The sequence below is a fragment of the Palaemon carinicauda genome, chromosome 31 (genome assembly GCF_036898095.1).
Source record: "Palaemon carinicauda isolate YSFRI2023 chromosome 31, ASM3689809v2, whole genome shotgun sequence".
Lineage (NCBI taxonomy): Eukaryota > Metazoa > Arthropoda > Malacostraca > Decapoda > Palaemonidae > Palaemon > Palaemon carinicauda.
In genome coordinates, this window is record NC_090755.1 from 10596830 (window position 1) to 10609069 (window position 12240).

At 53.5% G+C, this 12240-nt stretch overlaps 1 protein-coding gene and 1 pseudogene across 1 annotated transcript in view; both read right to left on the reverse strand.

Annotated features, from left to right (window-relative positions):
• The window catches only part of LOC137624269 (uncharacterized), a 148365-nt gene that overhangs the window by 4300 nt on the left and 131825 nt on the right, over nucleotides 1-12240 (reverse strand).
• Nucleotides 2942-3059, reverse strand: LOC137625128 (5S ribosomal RNA; annotated as a pseudogene).

The window sequence follows — 12240 nt, forward strand, 5'->3', positions numbered from 1 at the left end:
GGTAGTTCTAGGTAAGTATGTTAGGAAAAATGACAAATTCGGAGATAATTTGTATTTTTCCTAACCATACAAACCTTAGCTATATACATTGGGTTTACCTTTTAGCGTAGCTGAAATGGCGAGCCATTAGAATTTAACGAGAGTGTATTACCCCAGCGCTAGTTAGCGGGGGGTAGGGGAGTGGTAGCTAGCTACCCCTCCCCCCCCTCACACACCAGTGGACTGCTTCACTTCACTTAGAGGTAGGACTTGTCTTGGGGGACAGGGCTGGCGGGCAAATATGTGTAAATAGCTAAGGTTTGTATGGTTAGGAAAAATACAAATTATCTCCGAATTTGTCATTTGTTCCGTAACCGAAATACAAACCACGCTATTTATATTGGGTGACTTACCCCTTAGGAAGGGTGGAAAGTCCCCAGCCATACTGGCTTTGGCTTTACCCGGGGACTCAAAATCCGAGTCGCACTCGAGAAAAGGAGTCCCTGCACCTAACAAGTTCCTTGCTACGCAATGAAACGTGTGGCCTACATAAGCTTGTGTGTGAAGGAAGTGTGACCTGTCCTAGGCCGTTGACCTTGAGTTCCAGAAGGACCTCTGGGTTAGGACGTTCCCAATACCACATCGTCAGGGTATGGGGGACGCGACAGTATTGACTCAATACTTGGAACACAAGGAAGCATGGTTTACCTGCAGAGGTTTGAGGTCAGCTATGCAGAGACCAGGATGCTGCTTCCCCAGTAGAGGGGACGATGAAGAAAGAAGTAAGGGCCAGACATACTTCTTTCGTTCATGCAGACTAGAACCTGATAACAATGCCCTCAACCTTCTGCTACCTGTCCAAAAAGGATCCTGAGGTTAGACCAGCTGTTGTGTAGCCACCACAGAGCGATAGAAACGTATCGATACTCCTGTGGGTCACACCCTGCAGGAAGTGGGCTGCGAAGGTCATTAGACGCTTCCAGACTCCAGCTTGTAGCACCTGCGTCACAGAGTAGTATTACTCGAAGGCGAGGGACGTTGCGAAGTATCCGACATCGTGCTGTAGGGCGAACGTGATGGAGGAGGGTCTGGATTTAGGTCGAGATGAATGTCCTTGAGTCCGAGCTGAAGAGGTATACTGGAGACTCTCCCCTGTGTCCTTCCTGTGCTCCCAACCCGGCTGCACGTGAGGACAAACTGCAGCTGTTCCCTAGGATAACCCCTCGATTCCTTTACTGGCAAGAAGGAGAAGGTTTGGGTCATCTGATACAGAATGGTGACTCGAAATCTTGAAGGAGTTGGACCGAAGGGCTGGGACCCCAAGATTCTGAGTCTAGCAAACAACTCGGGAGCAAACCTGAATGTTGCCTTCCCCTATCCCTTAGAAAGGGCGGAGTCATACGAGACCAAAAAGATTGCTTACACACTGGCCGAGGCCATAGTGAGCAGGAGCACCGTCCCCCAAGACGGAATATGATCAGAGGCCTGACGTAATGGTTCTTGAGAAGATCTCTTAAGGGACTAAAAAGTCCGAACCATGCTCCATGGAGGAGGTCTCACTCCGACAGGGGGCAGGGACGTTCGCAGCTTCGCATGAGCGAAGAAAGGTCCAGCGGGAAGGATAAAGTCTATTCCTTTCAGCCTGAAGGCCAGAGAAAGGCTGAGCGACAGGCTTCATTGCCGAGAGCGGAAAGGAATTTCCTCCCGCCGAAAAGCAATAAGTCCGTTAATGCTGGAGAAGAGGCCTCAAGGGAAGAGGTATCTCTCCCACGACACCAACCACAGAAGACTCTCCACTTCGCCTGGTAGACCCCTGCGGATGACTATCGCAGGTGACGCGACCTCCGCTCCGCAACTGTAGCGGGTTGTCTCTTCTTGAGGAGGCGGCGTAGTGTGTCTCCAGGCGGGAAGCCGAAGCGATGCCACGGCTCGTGAAAGATGTTGTGGTGTGGTTGTTTGAGTAGCCTGTGCCGTGGGAGAAGCTCTCCCGAGAGTTCCGTCAGGGGAAGCAGAGGGTCCGGAAACCATTCCGCGTATAGTCACAGTGGAGCTCTCAGGGCCATCGAAACGTTGACAGACAACCTGGTCTTGTTGAGACCCATTCTCAACAGACAACAATAGTGGGAAGACGCAGGCGTCGATGTTGTCCCACCATCACCGAAAAGCATTTTGCCAAAGAGTCTTGGGGTCTGAGACTGGGGGAAAGAACAGCGGAAGCTTGAAGTTCCAGGCTGTCGCGATCAGGTCCCCCAGGCCAGGACTTGCTGGCTACTAAAGGCCAAAGACCCCCAGGTACCCTCTAACTGCGAGGCTCTGCTCAGATAGTTGGAGAGAACATTCCTCTGCCCGGAATGAGCGAGCCGATAGTGGTATAGAGAGGACCTCGGATCATCTCAGTATCTCTACTGCAAGATGTGAAGGTATGAAAATGCGTCCCTTGCTGGTTGGAATACGCCAGTACCATGAAGTCGTCGCACGCGGAGCGACTCGGCAGGAACTGTAGGATCTGTAGAGGGGCCAGACTACGGCCACTAAGCCTGCCTGAATGATGGAGAGATATCCTTCAGGTCCTGACCATAGGCCTGAACCGGAACATTGCCCCCCCCCCCCCCCCCTTTTCTTTGACGAGTCCGAGAACAGCATCAAAATGTGGGGAAAGGACGAGAACATCCACTCCCATGAAGAGGTTCCATAGGTCAACACCCACTGCCGGTCTAAACGTTCCGCTGGTCCCATAGGGCCAGAAAGTCCGGTTAATCGTTGCTTTGATACCACCGGAAGTTGGGCCGCCCCACAGGGAACTTATCCTGAGGCGACCGTTCGGGACGTTAGATGGGTCAATGAGGAAAAGAGACCCAGGAAACGTTCCAAGGTAGGGCTGAAAGCTCTACTTGACTGAAAACAGGAACTGCGACTCTCCTCAGCCTTGCCACAGTCAACTGAAGGGAAGGCTCGGAGAAGAAGGCAACAGCATCTGGCGTACCCAGGCGGTCACCCATCCAAGTACTGACCAGCCCAACGTTGCTTAACTTGGCTGATCGGACGAGAAGCGGTGTTTCCAACGTGGTAAGACCGTTGACTCAATATCATGGCTAGATACCCCAGATGTTGAGGCAGAAGTAGAGAAGGCTCCTAGCAAATTACCATGATCCCTCACTCATGGTAAGGACCCGGAAGCCTGTCCCGGCGTCGAAGAAGGTCGAACCCGAGCCTACCGGAGTTGACCAGACCTCCAAAAGGCAAAGGAGGCGGAAGCCTGCTCCTGAGCGGCCATGAGGAAAGCAGGGAGAGTTCTTTGGAGAAAATCCTGCGATGCCGCGGCGGGATCGCCACACCGCATCTAAGTCTAGGCTGAATTCCAAGAGCTTCCTGGAAGATGGATGGAATGGAAACTGGAAGTACCCGTCCTTCCGGTCCAGGGCCTCAGGAGTCCTGCCGCCTCGTTACCAGTCTGATCGATTCTGCTGTCCCACGCTGGACGAAGTTTATCCGACAAACTTGAACAGAGCTGAGAGGTCGACCACGGAATTCCGTCTCAGATGCTTTCCTACGAGAAAGGATCGACTGAAGAAGACGGGGGGTGAAGCCGTCGACGATCCTATGGAGGACCTTCTCCTAAGGCATGGATCATTCTGCCCAAATGGGCAAAAACTCTTGCCGACCCCATGGCATAGAGGTTCAGTGACACTGAATTCGCTGACAGAGACGGAGAGATGGTAAGACCGAGGCGCGATATCCTTGGCTGATCACGGAGATCGTGTAGGAATCGGCATCGGGAAGCTGTTATCCGGATGAGTAACCTTAGGCATCCTCCCAGCGTGAGACCTGCACGGGGGGTTGCCAATCCTAGAGTTTGTGAACTCTGCCGTTCCCTCTATGATTACGCCCCCCCAGGAGAGCTTCCCGTGCTATCTGTCCCTGACAGGAGGGGACTGCTATTGGACACCTTGTCTTAGCTGCCGTAGCCGGTCCGATAACTTAGGCCAACGAGGCTAAAAGAAGAGGCGCTGGAGGCCTGCAGGGTCTGGAAGAAAGCGCCTTGGAGGAGTGAAAACGGAAGTCGACTTCCTCCGCACAACCGCTGTCCATGTCTCTGTCCTTGGGCACAAACAAGCTCTTCCCAAGGATGGAAGTGTCTGAGCTTGTCGACATCCACGGATGAAACACTCGAGAGGAAACCCTCAGACACTGCGTCTAGATGGTCCAACCTCGAGCTTGCCCGCAAGATCGAAACTTGGCGACGAAACGCCAAGGTGCTAGAGCCCGAGAGGAGGAAAGTACCCATGACCTTCCTGGAGCTTCCTTGTACAAAACCTCGGGTCGCAACCGAGGAGGGAAAGGACCTGGTAAGCCCCTTCCACGAGATGGAGAAGAGGAAAGGGGTAAACCAGTCACCCCTTGCCCGACGGAGAAATCTCGAACGGAAAGCTCCCTGGCAAGACCCTTCCAGGGAATGACGAGGAAGGGCTAACCCAGGTTCTGGAAAGAAGAATGTTGCTCAGACCTCCCTGAAGATTCTTCCTGCTCTTGCATGTGCCATGCTCTGCGTTTACGGGGTGAAGACCGTGTTCTGGAAATACGCTCCAAAAGACTCGCCAGGCTGGCCATGTTGCGAAACCCCGACGGGAATCGCGGTCGCAATCGCCCTGGCGCTCGCGCGATGGTAAATCAATGGTTTGCGCGTGGCCGAATTTGGAAGCGCCCATGCGCGGGCACACAGGAGCACAGAAGGAGGGTGAGAGCTGGTGGTCGGAATCCGAAAGTTCACAGGCAAGCGATGGATACTGCAGGAATCAAGCCGACGTTCGCGCGACGGAATACCGTTGGTCCGCGCGACGGAACACCGTTGGTCCGCGCGATGGCACGACGGAACACCGTTGGTCCGCGCGATGGCACGACGGAACACCGTTGGTCCGCGCGATGGCGCGACGGAAAAGCGTTGGTCTCCGCGATGGCGCGACGGAACACAGTTGGTTCGCGCGATGGAATACCGTTGGTTCGCGCGATGGAATACCGTTGGTTCGCGCGATGGAATACCGTTGGTTCGCGCGATGGAATACCGTTGGTTCGCGCGTGGGCGGGTGATGGCGCGTCTTTGGCGAGCGATGGCGCGTCTTTGGCGAGCGATGCCCCGTAGGCGAGTGAAGGCGCGTTGGCAAGCGATGGCGCGTCGGCAAGTGATGGCGCGTTGGCGAGCGGTGGTGTGTTAACAAAACGCTAGCGCGCAGGCGAAGAATCGCGCGGGCGCGTAGGCGATCGCTAACGCGTAAGAGACTAGGGATGGTTAGCGCGCATCGCGCTAACAGAAGACGCGCAGGTGCATCAGGAAGGTGAGCACTGAAGCAAGCTGTTAATCAGGCGATCCTAGACGGTCAGGAAAAACCGTTGGCGCCCATTGGTGCATGGCAGGAAAGGGCGCGCAGAAGTGCGCTGGCGATTGAAGAAAGCTGGCGCACAGAAGGACAGAAGTAAAGGTGAGCGCTGGCGAGCAGGAGGAATCCTGTGCGTAGAAGAAGAGTCCTTGTCCAAGACCTGAATTGAAGTTCTAGATTGCGCGGGCGAACGTGGGTGCCCAGGGCGCGTAACAGGAACCAACAGTAACAGCAGAGACGATCATCAGGAGAGCGCTGACGAACAGGAGAGCGCTGGTGAACAGGAGAGCGCTAGCGATCAGGAAAACGCTGATGAGCAGGAGAGCGCTAGCGATCAGGAAAACGCTGATGAGCAGGAGAGCGCCTGTGCGCTAACACTGAGCAGGAGAGAACACTGCAGAAGGGCGCGCAGGGGAACCCTGACACGCAAGGGAAGCACCCCCGTGGGAGGCAACCCTTTGCCACGAAGGGACTGTTGTCCGTCGGGAGACCGATGTCTGTCGGAAGAACGTTGCCCGTCGGAAGAACGTTGCCCGTCGGAAGAACGTTGCCCGTCGGAAGACGAGGTCAGACTGCTGTCCATCTGCACCAGGGGCGGAAGGTCAAGAAGAATGAGTTGCAGGCTGCATACGGAGATTCAAAAAGGCGCCTCTTAGCACCCTTATAAGGAGATGGGAGGCCCTTACGACGTAGCGGACGGTGAGCCTTACGGCGAAGGCGGCCAACAGCAACAACAGCAGAAGAGTCCTCCGAAGAGGAGTCTCTATGAGTGTACTCTCTCGCGAACGAAAGAGAAGCACTTCGTAGAAGAGACGGGTCAGCCAGTGACCTAAAAAGAGCAATCCTCCGAAGAGGGGCTCCTGTAGTTGCCCAGCCCCTTAAGCGTAACTGCAGGTGCGACCGCTCAGCACCAAGAGCATAGTCGCACGAAAAAAGGTAAGAGAAGAACCCCCACAGGGGAAAAACTTAAGCCTGGACAGGAAAACTTCCCTCGAAAGGAAAGTTCCCCACCCAAGGAGGCGAGCCTCCTGAGTGTTCTAAAATGAACTGGAGAGCTGTCAATCATCACGGGAGTACTTCCAGGAGGAGACACGCCCCTGACGAAGGTCTATAGGGGAGGCAGCAACAGCCAAATCCCCAGGCCTCAACAAGACAGCTCACTCCGTTGTCACATTACAGAAACAAACTAGATCGGTAACTGTAGAAAATAAAAACAAAAATCATTAGTTAACATTTATTCCCCCGGGAAGGCTCCGAAGAGGAATCCCGAGGGAAAGGAACTTAAGAATTACACAACAGGCACGTGCCCTCGCAAACACTTACAATCACGGAAGGAGAACTGTAACCAAAACAGAATTATAACAATTATAATTATGTAACTATGTAATTTAGCAGAATGAACACTAAAGAAAGAACGAAAACCCCGAAAGGAATCGTTCTACAAAGCTTAAAATCAACAAACACAATTAGATACATAAACTAATTGAGACAAAGCGTACGGCGTAGCACCCCCACCCACACAGGAAGGAAGCTACTCAGACGTAGAAAAAGTAACGTAGTAAAAGGGTGAACGACCTCAAGAGAGAGAGAGAGAGAAAGACCGTAGTCAAACTCGATCGCGACCCATGAAATTACAGTACACCATGGTGGCCTAACTGCTGAGGGCTCCACGGAGATATCGTACACTACACACACAAGCACAAACTCTGAAAAGGAAACTTACTGATTTCTATACTCAAATATATACATAAACATGAAAAAATGTTTACATATATATTGAGTAAAAGAAAAGTAAGTGATTAAGTAAAGACAAAACAAATAATGGCTGCCAAGCGAGGACGAAGACAGACACGTCTGTCCATCGTCCGAGCCAAAAGTGAAGTGAAGCAGTCCACCGGTGTGTGAGGGGGGGAGGGGTAGCTAGCTACCACTCCCCTACCCCCCGCTAACTAGCGTGGGGGTAATACACCCTCGTTAAATTCTAATGGCTCGCCATTTCAGCTACGCTAAAAGGTAAACCCAATGTAAATAGCGTGGTTTGTATTTCGGTTACGGAATAAATACAAATTACTTAAAAATTTGTGATTTGTTCCAACACGGTTACTTACCTAGAACTACCTTCTTAAGAGACTTAAACTTTAGGAGGTGGGAGTGTCCTGGTAGAGAACCTCTAAGGAGGTTCGGATCTTTGACCACTAGAAAACTACATGAAAAGTAGGGGGGAAAAAAAAAAAAAAAAAAAAAACCCACTTAGTATCTAATGGCTTACCTTTGGCAAAACCAACTCCGATACATGTTCCCTTAGAGGACGTTTCTTCCAGTGGCTAAGGTCTTCTGTGACATCTTCCTAGGCAATACGGCCAGGGGAAGGAAGGTAAGGAGAGAGGGGGGGGGGTAAGGTTAAGGAAGGAACTAGTGTCTCTTGGTTTTAACACCCCCAGAAGCCCTGCGGCCATGACCTTAGATCTCTTGAAGGGCCGAAATGACTGGGCCAATGGAAAACCTGTCCAAGGATCTTCTCGAACAATCTTTGAGGTAGTGTTCCGTGAAGGTGGATTGTCTAGACCAGGTTCCCGCCTTCAGGATTTTTCCCACAGCCATGTTTTTCTCAAAGGCCAGGGAGGTGCTCAGACCTCTAATATCATGTGGCCTTGGTTTACCTGGGTGAGGGGTCCCGGAAGCTTCGTAGGCTCTCTTTATCACTTGCCGTAGCCAGAAAGAGATAGAGTTCTTCGAGATCGGTTTCTTCACTCGGCCTGTTGAAACGAATAAATTACTGATCTGTGGGCGGAATTTTGCGGTCCTCTTCAGGTACTTTCTTACCGCTCTCACGGGGCATAACTTAGATGTCAGGATGCCTGAAAACTTTAAATCAATCAATCAATCAATCACGGGGAATAAGAGAAGATCCTTCGGGTTGTCGGAGCGAGGGATGGCTGGCACTGAAAAACCTTCAAACCGAGGATCCCAACATGCCGGTTTCTGCGTTTTCGCCACCAAGCTGGGGACGAACTTAAAGGTAACTTCCCTCCACCCTTTGGAGTGTGAGACCTCATAAGAGAGGCCGTGCAACTCGCTAACTCTTTTCGCCGAAGCCAGGGCTAAAAGGAAGGCTGTTTTGAGGGTGAGTTCTGTGTCTAGGGAGTCCCTGAGAGGCTCGAAGGGTGGTTCTGACAGGGCCTTGAGGACTCTGGCTAGGTCCCACTGTGGAATCCTCACTTCCTGGGGGGGACATGATTGCTCAAAACTGCGGATGAGCATAGAGATGTGTCGTGAGGCTCCCAAGTCAATGTCCCTAAGGAAGAAGACTTGACCCAAGGCTGCTCGTACCCCTTTGATGGCCGGAATAGACAATCCCACGTCGTCTCTGAGGTATACCAGAAAGTCTGCAATGTCCTGGATAGACGCCCCTAAGGGTCTGATGTTCTTGGACGCACACCACCTTACGAAGACCGTCCATTTTGCTTGGTAAACCACCGCCGAGGAACGCCGTAGGTAACCTGACATCCTTGCCGCGGTCCTCGATGAGTATCCTTCCTTCTTCAGGAGTTTCTCGATAACCTCCACGCGTGAAGGCGGAGGGATCGAGGGTTTTCGTGCCACCTGTGAAAGTGCCACCTGTGAAAGTGAGGCTGACGCAGGAGGTCTGGTCTGTCCGAAAGCGGCCAAGGAGGACGAAGAGCTAAGTCCTTTAGGTCTGCGAACCATTCTCTCTCCGGCCACCAGGGCGCTACCAAAGTCATTGACAGGTTGGTCGCCGCTCTCACTCTGTTTAGCACTAACCTGATCATCCCGAAGGGAGGGAAGGCATAAACATCGAGGTCGTCCCAGGGATGTTGGAAGGCGTCCTCGAACGCTGCTGACGGATCTGGGACTGGAGAACAGAATACGGGGAGTTGGGCGTTCAGTAGTGTGGCGAACAAGTCTATCACTGGGGAGCCCCACTTCAGGATGAATGCCCGAGCTACCTCCACGTGTAGGGTCCACTCTGAGCCTATCACTTGACCCACCCTGCTGAGGCCGTCGGCCAGCACGTTTCTCTTTCCTGGGATGAACCTTGCCGTCAGTTCGATCCCTTCTTCTGCAGTCCACTCTAGCAGCTCCGTGGTTAGGGCGCACAGTTCTTTTGACTTCAGGCCCCCGTTTCTTTACATATGCCACTACTGTGGCGTTGTCGCACATCTACGCCACAGTGTTTCCTCGTAGTAAGTGCACGAACTCTCGACACGCCCTCAGAACCGCTATCATTTCCAGGATGTTTATATGGCGGGACGCCTCCTCGCTGGACCACTGTCCTCTTGTCGATTCTCCTAGTAGGAGTGCCCACCAACCCTCCTTTGATATGTCCGTGAACAACAGTATCTCCGGGCGATCGGGGGCGAAGGGCATTCCCTTTTCTGTGTTCGACCTGATGCTCCACCAAAGCAGGGTCTCTCTCGTCTCCAGGAGAACTGGTACTATTTTGTGGGGCTCCTTGCCTTGGGTCCACGATTCTTTTAGATTCCACTGCACTGGCCGGAGCTTGAGTCTCCCCTGTGGCACCAATTTCTCCAGTGATACCAGGTGGCCCAGTAACTTTTGCCAATCCTTGGCCCTCCTGGGTTGGTCCGTCAGGAAGGGTTGTAGGATATGTTCTAGGTTCTCTATTCTCTCTCCCGAGGGGAAGGCTCTTGCTAGCTGGGTGTCCAGGACCATCCCCAAGTACGTCATCCTGGTGCTGGGAGCTAACTGGGATTTTCCTAGATTGACCGTGATCCCCAACTCCTTGCAGAGGCCGAGCAACTTCTCGCCTTGCTCCTTCAGTTGTTCCCTTGACGCTGAAAGTAACAACCAGTCGTCCAGGTACCTGATTAGTCGTATACCCTGCTCGTGCGCCCATACCGAGACTGTGGTGAAAACCCTCATGAACACCTGCGGAGCTGTCGACAGGCCGAAGCAAAGGGTCTTGAACTGCAGGACACTGGATTCCCACTTGATCCTGAGGAACTTCCTGCTGGAGGGGTGCACGGGGATTTGAAAATAGGCGTCCCTGAGGTCGAGGGACATGAGGAAATCCCCCTCCCTCAAGGCTGCCAGCACTGTCTTGGGGGTGTCCATCTTGAAGTCCGTCTTTAAGACGAACTTGTTGAGGGCTGACAGGTCTATGACTGGCCTCCACTCTCCTGTCGATTTCTCCACAAGGAAGAGCCTGCTGAAGAAACCCGGGCCGGGGTTCTCCACTGACTCTAAAGCTCCCTAGGCGATCATGGACGCTACTTCCTCCTGTAGTGCCGCCTTCTTCAATGGGTCCTTTGGAACTAACCACTCGGCCCGGTGGGCTGGGATGAGAGGGGAGGTTCTTCTAGGAAAGGGAGCCTATAGCCCTCCTTCAGGACCGTCACTGTCCAGGAATCCGCACCGAGATCCCGCCATGCTTGCCAAAAATGTCTGAGGCATCCCCCTACTAGCGGCTCCTGTAGGAGTAGGGGGCCTCCCTTCCTACCTCCTTCTGGAGGAACGGCCGGAGCTACCTCTCCTAGAGTTGCTGTAGGAGGGTCTGAAGGCTGACTGAGGAGCTGCGTTGGCCCTACGGGTGGGCTGCTGCAAGGTTTGAAGCCAAGGAGCTGACGGAGAGTCCCTTCGAGGCTGCATAAGCGCAGTCTGGGAGGAGTGAGGAACGTCCGCTGAGGCTCTTCTATACCCAAGCTTCCTCATAGGGGGGGGTCTAAGGTCTGTGTCCCTCATCTTCCTCACCTTCTCCATCGTATCTTCCACCAATTTGATGGGGAAAATGTCGTCTTCCCACACGGAGGAATTCCTCAGTCTCCTTGCTTCCCTGTCCGGTAACTTCCGAACTAACTTGCTAAGCACTGTATCTCTCTTCTTAGTACCCAGTTCGTGGCCATAGACAGGGACTGGGACGACAAAAACTTAAAACGCCTTGCCTCCCGAACTAACGAGCTCCTTCAACGTGGCCTGATTGTCCGGAAGGGAGAGGTCGTGAGACGCCTGAAAGCCCACCAAGGCGCAAGCCCACCAATCCAACCAGGAGGACACGTAGACAAGGTCCTGTGCCATGTCCTCCATCATGGAGGCTTCTGATGGGGAAAAGCACACGGGGGCAGTGGCCGCCCTGTCCTCTGAGACTCCCTGGTTCAGTGAGGTCATCGCTGCTTCTACCGCACGGGGTCCTCCGCGACGACCTTCTGGGACGTAGAAGCGCTTCTGTGTCTTCAGCCCTGGCAGCAACTTGGAGGAACTTTGGCTTCTGGGGGCATCCGCTAGTCCTGCCAGGTATCTGTCTATCTGCTCCATCCCTAACTTCACGTCAGGAGCTAGAGGGAGAGACAATGAAGGCTTCTGTTGTACCGGGTTCACAATCATCCTGGACAGTCCGGAGAGCATGGCCTTTTCTGCTCAGGGCTTTGGTTCGTCCAACTGGAGATGTCGACGTATAAGGGCCAGAACCTTACGGTAGGAGGAGATGTCGTCAGACGAGCACTCCCCTCCTTCCACCAGGTCTTCCGTCACCAGTTCCTCCGTACGGGTATCCTCCGTGACGGTGGGAAAGGCAACGCTGGACAGGTGTACCCGTGGTACGGGCTGCCCCGTGGAGGCGAAGGTATCCGTCATGGGAGTACCTTGTTCCACGGTGGAGTCCGTGGATGGGGGATCCATGCGAACCGACGGGCGCCCTTGGTGCTTAAGGAAGTCCTCCAAGGTGCCCGTGGTCGACGCTAAGCCTTCCTTCTTACGAAGTACGTCCTTCCGATGGGAAGAAGAAGCGGAGGCCATCGTTGGGTTAGTCTCTACGCGTGGGGCCTGGCTCGACCACCCTTGCCGGGTGACTGGTCTGAAGGAGGGGGCAGGAGGATGAGGCACTGGAGGCGAGGCTCTAGGGAGCCACCCA